The 15,464-nt window shown below is 35.0% G+C and overlaps 2 long non-coding RNA genes across 2 annotated transcripts; both read left to right on the top strand.

Moving 5' to 3' along the window:
* On the top strand, nt 9,778-11,445 carry LOC108660750. The gene is made up of 3 exons (XR_001926423.1): nt 9,778-9,818; nt 10,475-10,548; nt 11,417-11,445. It is a non-coding gene; the product is annotated as an uncharacterized LOC108660750 (long non-coding RNA).
* On the top strand, nt 11,449-12,980 carry LOC108660751. Its single transcript, XR_001926424.1, has 2 exons — nt 11,449-11,480; nt 12,274-12,980. It is a non-coding gene; the product is annotated as an uncharacterized LOC108660751 (long non-coding RNA).

Here is a 15,464-nt window from a genome sequence, read left to right as displayed (position 1 = left end):
CTACGTCCATTAGGCCCATGCACCGGTCATGCCCTGAAATTTGGGTCGTGACAACTAATAACTGCCCTTAGAGTGCCAAATGGAGTGAAAATGTTCCTCTTGATGAACTTCATCACTACCTTAGAATCATTGTGAGGAAAGGCTGCTGCTTCAACCCACTTGGAGACATAATCCACAGGAAGCAAGATATATTTATTGTTGAATGAAGATATAAACGGACCCATGAAGTCAATACCCCATATGTCAAAAATTTCTACTTCAAGCATGTTGTGGAGGGGCATTTCTTGTCACCCGGAGATATTACCTACTCTTTGGCATTTGTCACAATGCAAAACAAACTTGTAAGCATCTTTAAACAATGTAGGCCAATACAAACCTGATTGGAGGACTTTAGCAGCAGTTTTTGTTCCTCCAAAATGTCCTCCATAATTTGAAGAATGGCAATGATGAAGCACGATTTGAACTTCTTCTTCTGGGACACATTTTCTAAGAATTTGATCATTACACTACTTAAACAAGAAAGTCTCATCCTAGACATAAGATTTAACATCATGCAAAAATTTCTTTTTCTGATGAAAATTTAAATCTCGGGGCATAATGTTACTTACCAAATAATTCACAAAGTCAGCATACCAAGGAATCGATTTCTTACTCACTTGAAGGATTTGTTCATCCAGGAAGGTTTCCTTGATGAAGGTTTCCTCCTTACCTTGATGTTCAGGCTCTAATCCTGAGAGGTGGTCTGCTACTTGATTTTCTGTTCCTTTTTTTTCACGGATCTCTAGATCAAACTCTTGTAGCAGCAGGATCCACCTAATCAACCTTGGCTTGGCATATTTTTTGGCAATCAAATACTTAATTGTAGAATGATCAGTGTACACAATAACCTTAGTGCCAACTAAGTAAGAGCGAAACTTATCAAATGCAAATACTACAGCTAACAATTCTTTTTCAGTGGTGGTGTAGTGCATTTGGGTCTCAGTCAATGTTTTGCTTGCATAATAAATGGAATGAAAAATTCTGGATTTCCTTTGGCCTAGTACTGCTCCTATAGCGTAATCACTAGCATCACACATAAACACAAAAGGAAGATTCCAGTCAGGAACTACAATGATAGGAGCATATACCAATTTCTTTTTCAATTCTAAAAATGCAGCCTGACATGCATCATCAAATTTAAATGGAACATCTTTCTTTAGCAAATTACATGAAGGTTTGGAAATTTTTGAAAAATCTTTAATGAACCTCTTATAGAAACCAGCATGACCCAAAAAACTTATAATACCTTTCACTGAATTAGGTGGTGGAAGCTTCTCAATTGTCTCAATTTTGGCTTTGTCAACCTCCAAGCCTCTGCTCGAAACCTTGTGCCCCAACACAATGCCTTCTTCCACCATGATATGACATTTCTCCCAATTCATCACTAAGTTGTTTTCTTTACACAGTTGAAGGACTTTAGCAAGGTTTAAAAGACAGTCATCAAAATTATTACCAAACACAGAAAAATCATCCATAAACACTTCAAGACATTTTTCAACCATATCAGAAAAAATATACATCATGCATCTTTGAAAAGTTGTTGGAGCATTGCACAAATCAAAAGGCATTCTGCTAAAGGCAAAAGTGCCATAAGGACAAGTAAAAGTAGTATTCTCTTGGTCATTAGGGGCAATAACAATCTGGTTGTAGCTCGAGTAACCATATAAAAAGCAGTAGAATTCCTTACTAGCCAAGCGATCCAACATTTGATCAGTAAAGGGAAGTGGGAAGTGATCTTTTCTTGTTACTCGATTGAGCTTTCTGTAATCCATACATACCCACCATCTGGTTACCGTCCTCGTGGGGATCAACTTATTGTTCAAATTGGGGACACAGTTATCCCACCCTTTTTCTAGACACATTGAATTGGGCTCACTCGTGAGTTGTCCGAGATGGGGTAGATGATACCAGCATCCAACCATTTGATGATTTCCTTCTTTACCACCTCCTTCATAATGGGATTGAGTCTTCTTTGGTGCTCAATTGAAGTGTGGTGATCTTCCTCCAAAAGGATTTTATGCATGCAAATGGAAGGGATAATCCCTTTTATGTCTGCAATAGTCCATCCTATAACCTTTTTGTGCTCCTTTAATACTCTCAAAAGTTTCTCTTCCTCCAAGTTAGTACGTGTAGAGGAAACAATAACCAGAAGAGTAGATGAACTACCAAGGAATGCATACCTCAAATGTGAAGGTAGTGGCTTAAGTTATAACGTGGGAAGCTCCTCAATGGATGGCTTCGTTGGTGATGATGTAGTAGAAAAATCTAAAGGTTCGAAAGGTGTCCTCAACACTCGAGAAGATGCATCCAATAATTTAACACATTCAACATAATCATCATCCTCTCTCTCAAAATTAGTTATTATAGACGCCTCTAAAGGGTCATAGGGGTAACTCTCCTCAAATACTTCATGGATGACATTGTTGACAACACTTACAGCAAAGCATTCATCATGGTTATTGGGAAACTTTCGAGTTCGCAGAATATTAAATGTTACCTCCTAGTCGTGAACTCTCAATGTAAGCTCCCATTTCTCTACATCAATAAGAGCTCTTACGGTGCGTAAAAAGGGTTTTTCAAGTATGATTGGTACCTCTTGATCCTCCTCCATGTCAAGAACAATGAAATCCACTAGGAAAATGAATTTATCTACCTTGACTAACACATCCTCCACAATCCCTTGAGGATAAGTGAGAGAGCAATAAGCTAGCTGTAGTGTCACAGTGGTTGGCTTGATTTGCCCCAATTCTAACTTCTGATAAATTAACGAAGGCATCAAATTTATGTTGGCCCCCAAGTCACTTAAAGCCTTAGCAAAGAACAATGCCCCAATAGTGCAAGGTATCGTGAAACTCCCCAAATCACTGAGCTTTAGTGGGAGTTTGTCTGAATTTGACGCTACACTCCTTAGTTGATGCCACAGTTTCATACTCGCCAAGTCTTCTTTTCTTTGTCAAGATATCCTTCAAAAACTTGACATATGAGGGCATCTACTCCAATGCTTCAGCAAAAGGTTTATTTATGTGGAGCCTTTTGAACACTTCCAAAAATTTTTGAAATTGCGCATCTAACTTTTACTTTTGGAAACGTTGAGGAAATGGAGGCAATGGGTTTGTGACTTGTGTATCTTTGACTTCCTCTTACTAGTTAAAACTTTCAACTACTGCTTCATTTTCAATTGGCTTCTCCTGAGGCTTTTCTTGCTTAGTACTGTTGCCAACCAATAATTTTCCACTTCTAAGAGTGATGGCCTTCACATGCACTTTTCCTTCTCCTTTTGGATTTGGCTCTGTGTCACTAGGAAATGTTCCTTGAGGCCTAATATTGACAGCATTGACTAACGGCCCCACTTAAGTCTCGAGATTTTTCAATGAGGCTGCTTGACTGTGAATAAGAGCATCCGTCTTCTTTGTGTACTACATGAGTAAGTCCTCCATGGAAGTCTTTTTTTCTTGCACTGAAAAATGTGGATGCGGAGCTGATGAAGATCCCTGCTAGTTGCCCCAAGAGAAATTTGGATGATTTCTCCACTTAGGGTTATAAGTATTTATATACGAGTTATTCTACTGCTTCTTACCAAAAAATTGCACTGATTCTGTACTCATTGGACAATGATCGGTAGCATGCCCATCCCCACAATATTCACAACAAATAAATGGATTTTGTATAGAATGGACTCCGCAAGCATCAATTTTCTTCAAGAGAGTAGCCACTTGGGTTGTCAATGCATTAATGGCATTTAGCTCATGAACCCCAACTACCCTCCTTGGTAAGGCCGTCTTGGAATGCCATTGATAGTTGTTGGAGGCCATCTCCTATAAAAGGTCATATGCATCATCAGTCTACTTTGCCATGAGAGCACCTCCAGCTGCTGCATCGATGGTAGTCCAAATCAGGTTTAGTAGCCCATTGTAGAAGGTTTGCACTTATAACCACTTAGGGAAGCCATGGTGTGGACATCTTCAGAGCAAGTCTTTATACCTCTCCCATGCTTCGTATAAAGACTTGGAATCCAATTGCATGAAAGAAGTGATGTCGTTTCTCATCTTCACAATCTTCGCAAGAGGAAAAAACTGGGCTAGAAACTTCTGTGCAAGGTCGTCCCAAGTAGTGATAGAGTCGATGGGAAGAGAGTTCAACCACACTTTTGCCTTGTCCCGCAATGAGAAAGGAAACAATCATAATCATATAGCATCATCAGTGAACCCATTGTGCTTGAAAGTGTCACAAATCTCCAAAAAATTAGCGATATGCGTGTTAGGGTCATCGTTGGACAAGCCTCCAAATTGAACTAATGTTTATATCATTTGGATAATGGTCGGCTTTATCTCAAAGTTGTTAGCTTGAATTGCTAACCTTCGAATACTTGAATGAAGACCTTGTTCCAATGGGACTACATAATCTCTCAAGGATCTATTATCTGCTGCTTCATGTTGATGCACGTGTTGTTCCCTTTGATTTGTATCCATGTTTTCAACTTGCTCACCATCTTGGGGATCTTGTCTAAGTAGTCTTTGAAAAGTTTCCCTTATTTCTGGATCATGCAAAACCCATTCCAAGCTTCGTACTTTTCTCATATAATGATGGTTTTACGTACCTAAAAACAAAGAAAAATAAAGCTTGAATTAAAACTAGCTTGCTTAGTATTAATATTAGCACAAAAATAGAAAACAACTCCCCGGCAACGGCGCCAAAAACTTGTTGTGGAAAAATTTATCTTTTGCTTGTGCAATTTGGGATAAGCTCAAAATTCAATGCAAAATACAAGCAAAGATTACGTGCAAGCGTACACGATCGCAACAGGTAGTAAAGTGATAAGTTGAGTTTTCGATCCTCAAGGAGTTGATCTAATAGTTGCTGCTAACTATTAAAATTAAAACAAGCTAATTTTATCCAAGTACCAAAATTTGAACTATAATTAAAATGGTGCAAATAATAAATTGAGGTGGAAACAATGGTATAATAGTCTAGGATTATGGTATCCTTTAATATTTCACTTGGAATTAGGTTTGCTTAATGACTTAATCTCAATGAAAGTTGATGTTAGTCTAGAATCTTAAAGTATGTGTACTTCTCCATCGAGATATTACACATTTGCTTAACTTAATTGAATGACTATATGTCTATAGGAGACAACTAAATTAAGTTCTTTAAGACAAGGTTCTACAAATTGACTATGTGTGGAAATTAAATGTATGTCTACTCTAATTGCACATCAAAATACTGAAATTCCTTTTTAAGTGTATTGAACACACATTACCCAAATTAAGGTCTAATTTAGACTAACTCTCTCAAGTGTCATCCAAATACCTAGACACATTTAAATGGTGATCAAGCAAATAAATGGGCAATAAGCTCCAATTTGAGTAAACATGAATATTTTCAATGAGAATAAGCAACAAACCAACACAATATCCAAGCTACATATTAAAATCAACCATAATCCTAAATTAATAATTTTAGTTCAACATTTAAAAGAGGAGAGTACACATTTTAGGAAACAAAAGCATTGTTTTACAAAATGAGATAGAGAAAGAGTCAAATCTAGAAAGAGGAAGATGTTTTGTTGCAGCTTTACAAGCTCCAGCCCTTGATTCTTTTTCTCTTTCCCTTTTTGCCTCTGCCTCTTCTTGCCCAAAGTGTCTCCCCAAATCCCCCTCTTTTTCAATGCAAAACTTTCTATTTATACCCCCCTCTTCTTTTAGCCTTGACCTAGAATCTCGTGCAAAGAATATTCCTTTTCTAACGTGTTCTCACTACAGTAAAATGGAATTTCGCTACAGCGAGAAACTCTCTGCCTTGGACATTCTGCCTCTTTTCACTGAACAGTGCTGCAGCTCTAGAAGCTTGTTGTTTCCATGTTTTCCTTCATCAAGCTGCCTAGTGCATAGTTGCTGTGGTCCTCACTTTCAGCTTCATTTTCAGCTTCATGGTTCCTTCAACAGTAAGAGGTTAAATGGTTAGAGGCTGAATTAAGGGATTTTGAAAAGAAATTAAGCTAAAATTGCCTAAATGGAACTTGACACCATAAAAGTTAACTACTACTAAAAAAACATAAAAATTTCCTAAGGACTACAAAGAAAACTAAAAGATTTAGCAAAATTCAAGCTCCAAAGAACCATATGATAACTCTATATAATAGAGTTATCATTAAGGTTGGATTCCAATCATGCAGCAATATCATTCATTTTGAATGATTAGAGGTTTTCCTTCATCAATAAGACATCAATTATAATGAGTTTTAAGCCTGATTGGATGAAGTCTATGAGATTAATATGCCTTGCAAGGGAACTATAATGGGTTGTAGTTATGAGATCCCTATGCATCAAAGCATAATCTCAAAATGTTTCTAGTCAATGTATCATTGAGCCTGGACATCAATGATGCTTAGAGACTGGTATATTTTATGTTCATTACTTTGGAAGTAAACAATCAATCTCATAGATTGAAGTATAGAGATACTTAGAACTACAATATAGGTGTTTGCCTAGGAAAGCAAGTTCACTAAACATGACCCATCATGAGAAGTGCATTTGGTAATACACTCTAGTGTCTATTCAACACTTCTCATGTTTGAGTTATGTAAATACTCCTTAGACCTGAGATACCAGGTTGTATTATGTGTGGAGTGCTATGCTTTGATTTCATCCCTACGGGTGCCTAACCAAAGATGTCAAATCAGGATGCTTTTGAGTATAACATGACAGCCATAACTGGCTTAGGACTCTTATAAAATCTAGGCATTTTAATAGCTGTCATGACCTAAACTGGGGAGCCATGACCATCACGCATGACCATTACTAGGCAATTTACATCATTCATACCGTTACCAATCTAGGAATACTACCTCTAGACATACAAATGATGTCCATATAATAAATATCATGCATTTTATTCTAAAAGCATACATACACCCTAGTTATCATGCTCCAAGTCATAAAATCCCCACTCACCTTGACACTACAAGTGTTTCTTTATCAACCTTGCATAGTTCAATTCATCAAAGCCTCAATTTCAATTCAATAGCTCAGAATTTAAACATTGGGCATAATTCTTACTCCCCATTATCATTTAACATATAACAACTCATACACATTAGCATTTATATCACATTTCTTTATTTCATAGTTAAATTCTAGCTTTCAGAGCAATTCCAACTTTTCAACATAGCATGTTTTCTAACAATTCATCATGCAAGCTTAACTTCCATAAATTCTCCATCAATGAGCTAAAGGCTTGCTCAACCTTAAATCTCCAGTCACATTCAAGCACTACCAATCTCTAAGCTTAAACATTACATTTCTACATCATTAACCATTTAAATTGGAAAACAATCGGTAAAAAGGTTCAATCTTACCTTTAGATTGATTTTCTAGCTTCAAATCACTTTTTCCAAGCTTAGTTTTCCATTTATAGAACGTAAGAATCAAGGAACAATAAAGGAGCTTCGTTTCTCCTTTGTTTTCTAAATGGGCGGATTACTTAAAGCTTTTTTATTTTTGCAAGTTGTCATGCATTTATCGATAGATGACCCGCATCTATAAATAGATCCCTAATAGATCTTAACATTTTTGCCACTCATTTATCAATAGATTTTTTAAGTCTATTGATAGATGACACTTATGTATTTTTCATCTTATTTTCATAGTGCAATCTATCGATAGTTTTCAAACTTCTATTGATAGATTGTGCCCCTCTCCTTTCATCATAAGTTTCGGGTGACTATCTATCGATAGCTACTAGGATCTATCGATACTTTATGTCCTTGTTACTTTCAATTCATTCCCAAGTGGCCATCTATCGATACTTGCCATGCTTTTATCGATAGATGTTCTTCAACTCTTGCATTTCTTCACTTCTATATTTCATCTATCGATAGATCAAGATCATCTATCAATAACTCATACTTAATTCTGGATTCTTAGCATATTTAACCTTCCAAACTCTTTCCCATAAGTTCTCATTGCAATTTCATTCTCATAATCATCATATTTCCTCAAGCTTTACTCATTATCATCACATATATTAATGGTATAACTTCAAATTCTCAATCATACCCTATGTCTCATGGTACATCATTCAAATTTGACATAATTGCTCTCATGTCATATTCATTTAAGTGCCAAATGCATGCTCTATATCATTCTAAGTGCCAAACATATGCACATATCATTTCGGGCCTTTACATACCTGTATGTTTCATGATCATTCTCTATGGACATAGGCATTTCTTATGTTGATAAACACATAAAATAGGGTTCAAATTATCCACTTTCTAGCTTAACTTCTATACATAGGTAACATGGAAATTGGGGGTATTACAAGTTTCATAAAAATAAGAAAGGAAAAAAAATATTTTTGTCTAAGAGAAATAAGATTCAGCAAGAACTTTTAGTTTTTTTTGTTTTAGAAATAAAACTTGCTAGCACAAGTAAAATCCTATCTTTGAGAAGGTCTTATTCGGTCATTGTGTGAATTACTATTAAAGGCAAAACACTTGGGTGGCCGAAGATTGGACAAATCTTAAAAGTAAAGAAGTAAAGATTTTGTGAAATACCCCAAACTTTGATATGGTGATAAATAAAGTTGATCGAATGCAAATTGAGGTCAATTAAAATGTTTGAAAGTGATAAAAGACGAAAGGAGTAGTTTAGGATAAAATATTTCGCAAGTGAGAAAATAACAATAAAATAATAATAATTTTATCAGAGGAGAATTTGTGAGATAAAAGGCGATTTGGAAGTCAAGTGAGGCATAATAAGGTATTTCAGGTACCAAGGAGACAGGATAAAATTTTTTAAATATTAATATTTAGCCGGATGTCGAAAGCAGTCAAGAAGAAAGATCATATGGTTGATTCAAGTGGGGGAGAAGATGACAAGCCCGAATCTATAAAAATAATTGTCATGACATACATGTGATGGATAGCATGTTTGCATGCTAAGAGAGTCCCGAAAAAAAAAAAATTACAAAAGTCGGTATTATACCTAGACGTACAACAAAGTTGATTTAAACCTCGAACTAGATCAAATAGAAAATTTACGATGAAATTAAGAATTTTAAAGTCCCAGAATGGTTTAATATGGTGATTCGGAGTTTGAGGATCAATTTGGAGTCAAACTGGAATTTTCGCTATCTAGGGGCAAAATGGTCATTTGCCAGCTGGGGACAAAATGGAAATTTTTAGAAAAGATTTTTGGCCCCATTTGACTTATTGGAGTAAGATTTGAAGTTTAGAAGTGAAAAATTTTAATTTCGGTATAATTTGGAGTAAAAGGGTAAAATGGTAATTTTGCCATCCGGAATCGAAAATTTAATTTTTGAAAGGATTTTGATCAAATTTAATTATTTGGAGTGTGAAATGAGTATGAGGAGTGCAAATTATGCATTATGGCAAATTTTCAATTTTTGGGGCAAAAATGTAATTTTTGAAAAGTTCGGGGGCAAAAGTGTAATTTTGAAAAATTTGCTCCACCAAAACTTTGGAAAAATCTGGAAATTTCACTTAAGACTTGGATAAGTCAAAGGGAATGCATGGTGGAAAAAGTAGGACAAATGGATGGCTAGAAAAAAAAATGAATTAATAAAATATTTAAAATATGAATAAAATAATATTATTTCATTAAACAATAAAAAAGGCATAAAAAAATCAGCCCACCCATTCTTCTTCTTCAACATTCGGCCAAGCAAGAAACAAGAGAGAGAAAGGAGAAAATAAAACCCTAGCTAAGAAATTTAAAGGGAAAATAGGTGGAAATTCAAAAATCAAGTGAAAAAAGGTAACATTTCTTAAATTTGTCTTGTGCTTTACCTTTCCCATGCATTTTCCATCATTTTTCATGGTTGAATCATGTGATTTGAGGATGATTTGAATTCTGGTCATATGGGTTTAGAGAGAGAAAGTTGTTAGATAAATTTGATTTTGAGCTATGTTAGTGTTTAGTGTTAGTTTAGCATGTTTATGAGTAAAACAACAAGAAAAATATTTATCTTCTCCATGAATTTCCCTAGGCCGAATCTAGCCAATGGTATGTGAGGATGAGGTTGACTTTATTTTAAGAGAATTGGGTGGAAAAATGATGAATTATGAGGTTGGAAATTAAATGGGAATTTTCGGTGCAATAAATTGAAATTTTTACCCACTAGGGGTAAAAGCGTAATTTATAGTCCGGACTGATAAATTGGACCAAATTCACAGTCATTGAGGTATTGTGGATATAATTGGATAATTGAAATTGAAATGGATGGAATTGGAGTCGAATTGGGGATTTTAGGACTTTACACCGTGTATAGGCGAGTTAGGTCGGACACCGCAATTAAGCGATTGTCTAGACATTTCAAATCCTATCTAGTGCATACGCATGGATAAGAGCCTGAAATAATTTATGATAAATTGACACAATTTATTGAATTTTGTGTCATGGATTATGGATAGGTGGTGAGTCAATTGTTTCGGGTAAGAGACTGCACCCGAGGGCGGAAGATAGGAGTATTTCTACTCCTAATACTGTGAGTAAACTTATTATCGTCTTAATTATCTAGAGTAGTTTTATACAACTGTGTGATTTTATGAAAAATGGGTTTAAATGGTAAATTGCTATGTTTTAAGAGAAATTGTGATTTTATAAAATGATTTTATAAATTTTCTGAAAAATCGAATATTGGTTTTGAAAATAGAGTAATTGGAGACTGCTAGTTTGTGTTGCAAATTTATGGTTTTGAATTGAATGGCTTATGACAATAAATGAGCATGAATGGCTAAACTGATTTTGGTGTTAGAATTATTTATACTGTGTATTCAGCCTTGAGAGGCTAGGTTGCGATAAATTGCCATGTCATGCTAGAATGAATTTTATTGATTGGTGGATTATATATTAATTATTTACTGCAGAGGGGGTTCCGTGGACCAGCCTATTAGAGGGGCACGGTAAACTCCATTATATTATTACCTCGAACGGAGAGGCGCGTAGGGTATCTCCTGGGGTAAAGCTTAGGGTTCACTTCACGCCAAACCACCACGTGAAGGGGAACTCAGCCAACGCCAAGGAACGGCTGTATTTTTCTCAAACTAAAATATATTTTAAGTGTATACAAAATTTTAACAGCCTTGGCGGACTCGGTTAGATGCCCTGCGCAAGGTATCACCGAGTATGAGTTTTGGCACGAGCCAAAGTTTTAAGAAATTCATAAGCCAAGTTGATTACTCGATTTATATGGATTGATTTTATTTGGTTGAAATGAACTGAAAGGTAATGAAATTACAGTATGATGACTTATTTTAATTGTCTCCATTTACTCGGCTTTAGATACTTTAGATGGTATCTGTTTACTCACTGGGATTATAAAATCTCACCCCTTCTTCCTATACATTTTTCAGGCTCAGGACAGTTTGTAGATAGTCGAGTAGGACGAGAACTAAGCTCGGAACTGCATTATAGAAAGTAAGAGTTCACAGTCTTACATCCTCTTGGTCAATTGGAGCCCACGTGTCATTGCAGATCAAAACTTATATTTTGGTTATCTGTATTTCTATTCATACAATTTTTACTTTACTTTCATGTGCGAAAAATTATTTACGAATATTTCTATAAAAATTTATTTTATGAGAAAATAGAATATTTTATTTATTATTTTTGAATAGTACTAGTTGTCAACAATTTGCTTTCAAATGAACGTTTTAGATACTTAATTTTTTTTAAATCATTAAATATATATTTTCTGCTTACCTACTACATTTTTAGCAAGTTTTGAGATTTTTGACGAAAAATTACGAAAATACCCCTGTGAGCCAGAAAATAATATTTTATTGTTCTTATTTGAAAATGACTTATGATTTTTTTGAAATGCGAGATTTAATAACTGTTGCTCACCGGGGAGATGCGGAAGTTGATGCTAAGCCTTGCGGGGTTTCAATCGGCATTCGGGGTGAAGAATGTCTGTCGAGGCCTCGCGGCGGTTGTCACGGGCCCGATGGGGAGTTCCGGGTCGTGACAATTTTATTGGTATCAGAGCATGGTTTAAAGATCAGATATTTTGATTTTAAAGCTTTGGATTTTAAAGTTTTTGGTTTTAAAGTTGTTTTAAGAAATCTACACTGACACTGCGTGGCCCCAAGTCCAGTTAAGTTAAGTTAAGTTAGGTTAGATTGAATAGAATGTATGCATCTACATATAGAAATCTACCTATTTTTGAGATGCATAAATAATTAAACAATTACTATTTGATTGCATATAGGTTTTGAGGTGCACTGGTGACATACACACCATATCTAGGAGAGACGGTAGTCCCGACGCCTCTCATAGTATTAGTGAGGGATCTCTAGATTCTACTGTTAGGAGCCGATGGCAGCCCGAACCGAGTAGTCCAAAAAGTGCAGATAGTAATAATATTAATGTAAGCATAAGAGGTTCCCTTTTGAGAAAATCTAAGGAACATGTTAAAGAAAGGGGGAAATTAAGGATAGCTGAAGGAGGTATTCGTTCTAGGAAGAGCGTGACAGTAGTCCGACACTTTCCACCAGGCTGTGGGAGAAATGTAAGGGGACAACCAGAAAAGGATAAGGAGAAAGTAACAGTGGCAAGTAAACCTCTTAGAAAAGTGTCAGGTGTACGACATTTTCCTCCCGGTTGTGGAAGAAATGCTGCACCGGTGAGTGATGAAGAATATAGGAGAATACAACAAGCCTGGATTGAAGAACAAAGGAGAAAATCTCAGGAGGAAGAGGATCCATTGATGTGCCCGGATCAGGACAATGAGGAACCTAAAGATGTTTAATACTTTAGTTGAAGTTGTATTGTCATAAATCTAGGCAAGTGTCGTTTAAGGGAAGATGTAGTAGTTACCTGTGTAAAGGAGTTAGGAGTGGCTTTTATTTTGTATGACTCGAACGGAATGTAAAATAGCAGTTTAAATAATTGGATATGTATGGGAATCTTTTAGTATAACAGAGATAAATTGGTAATATAATTATTGAGGAAGGTTATAGAAGGAAGCAATAAGGTTATAAATGACATTCGGAATGGATAATGTGATTAAGTTAATGATTGTAATTTAAGCATGAAGGGGATTATTCAGTGATGTTATGACACTATGAGGTAATAGTTGGGCACAAATATAACCCAATGAAGTTAAATTATGGAATATGGGGAATATAAAATTTTGATTCAGTAAGGATTGTGAGAATAAAGTAAGGAGGAAGCTGAGCTGTTTTCGTAGTTAATTATACCGAAAGTCAATAAGATTATTGGAGTATAAGACAAAGAAGATAATTGGATAGGGATGACAATAAATTTGAGGAAAGTTGTAGATAGTAAGCAACTTATGTGTGGAGTGGTATATGTATCATGAATTTATTACACTGTATGGAAAGGATGTTTTGAGGTGGAATTTTATGAATGTTGATAAAAGTCAAAAGATGACATGAGATGAAAGTATTAATCTGGCTTAGTGTGTATGACAAGAAAATAGAAGGTACCTATACTTATGGAACTCATGATATATATCTAAAAGGGAAACCACTGGTTGAGAATGATTGATGTGGTGACTTTGAATGCAGACAAATAGCTTTGATGAGAAAATTTCTAATAGCTACAGTACTTCAGCATTGACTGTTCAACGCTATACTGCTCCGAATACCTCACGCCTATGATGCATGAGTAAGATGGGAGTGACACGATAATGAGCTTACAAATTGAATTTTGGTTGTTGGTCATTGTGTTTTGTTATCTGGGAGTCTTAAATATTCTGGAGAATGTTTACCCAAATGAATTGAAAAACTTCTTTATTGCCTTGTATATAGGCATATAATTAAAAGAAAAAAAATTTAAAGATTCTTGAGATGACTATATTGAGATGAGATACCAAGTAATGAAAGTGTGAAGGAAGAATTACGAGACTGGTATAGAAAATCAGTTTATATAGAATATCATTACGAGAATTTGTAATATCTGTTTTGATACAGTAAAATGACAAGGGTTAGTAACAACATGAGGCTAATTGTGTGGCACCCTGGAAACCTATGAAGATGAGTTAGGGATTGAATGGATGAGTACGTATTTATATACCTTTAAGATTAAGTGTTTTAGGAATACATAAACATCTTTGAGAAGAGATTATAATCATACACAGCAAGTATGAAACGTAAAATTTTTAAAACTTGCTGAGAAGCCTAACGGCTAAATCACAAGTTAAGGGATCACATGCTGTGAGACATAAGTTTAAGATAGATATTCCCAAGGAAATACTCAAGAGAAGTTTTGCTCTGGATCTCGTTAAAGCAAGCACTAAGTTATGTGATTATAAAAAGGAAGCTGTAAGCTGAGAGTGATATTAGTATTAATATTGAAAAATACTTGAGGAGAATCTAGTTTTAAGTTTTACAATTTCAAGTACAATTTATAAATTGGTTAAGGAAGAATGATGTTATGTTCATATGAAGGAGTGGAACAAAGGATGATAGAAGTTGACCTTGGAAATAAAGTCAGATAATGAAACATTCCTAATATATTATGGAAATTGGAATTCAAAAATGCTTAAGGCATACATGATTCAAATGGGTTCGAGTCTTAAGTGACAAATCAATATCGTAATGCAAGAAAGATACAAGGTAATATAGAGGCATGAAAGATGATTAAGGACAAAAGGATGACTCTTAGGAATTATGGTATTGCATGAGATGTAATGATAAAGTTAAGATAAATCTTTGAGGCATCAATAGGATTATAAAGCATACACACATAATAGATTATAATTCAATGGAGATGACATTGTGATGAATGATATATAGTATAAGGAAACTCAAACATATGGTTGGAAATGATATGAATGATATGAAGTTATATACAAGTTATGATTAGGTCTTCAATCAAGGTGAGTGGATACACCACTTTCAAAACTATTTTGATAAGTAAAGTCAAGGCATGATTTGAGAAATTTTATTGAGCATGATTTTCTACATATACTTGTGGACTGAAAGTAATTGTGGATGAGAAAAATATTTTGAAATTTGTTTTTGATCTACTATGTATATAAATATTTTATTACATACTAGTTTTTAACAAGAAGGGACAAACACTTTTCTGATTGAAGCACTCGATTACTTTAGTCTTCGAACTAGTGTGGGTACGAGATATGATTTATGATTATTGCAAGGATGATATGATGCATATGCTAGATATATTGAGGCATGAAATATTTGATGGATTGCATGATGGTTTTCCATCTAGGCTACTATATTTATGTATGTGATGTGTATTCCATATACTACATGTGATGATTGAGAAAGCATGATGAATGCCATGAGACTATGACAACTACATGAGAAAATAAAATAGGCATGAGGAATGCCATGAGGTAGGTGTATGATGTAAATTTCATATACCTTATGAGATGAGTAAGCATGTATGTGAAGGACATTCTACATACCA

The sequence above is a fragment of the Theobroma cacao genome, chromosome 2 (assembly GCF_000208745.1).
Source record: "Theobroma cacao cultivar B97-61/B2 chromosome 2, Criollo_cocoa_genome_V2, whole genome shotgun sequence".
Taxonomy (NCBI): Eukaryota; Viridiplantae; Streptophyta; class Magnoliopsida; order Malvales; family Malvaceae; genus Theobroma; species Theobroma cacao.
The sequence above is the reverse complement of the archived record's forward strand: the minus strand, read 5'-3'. Positions and strand labels throughout refer to the sequence as shown.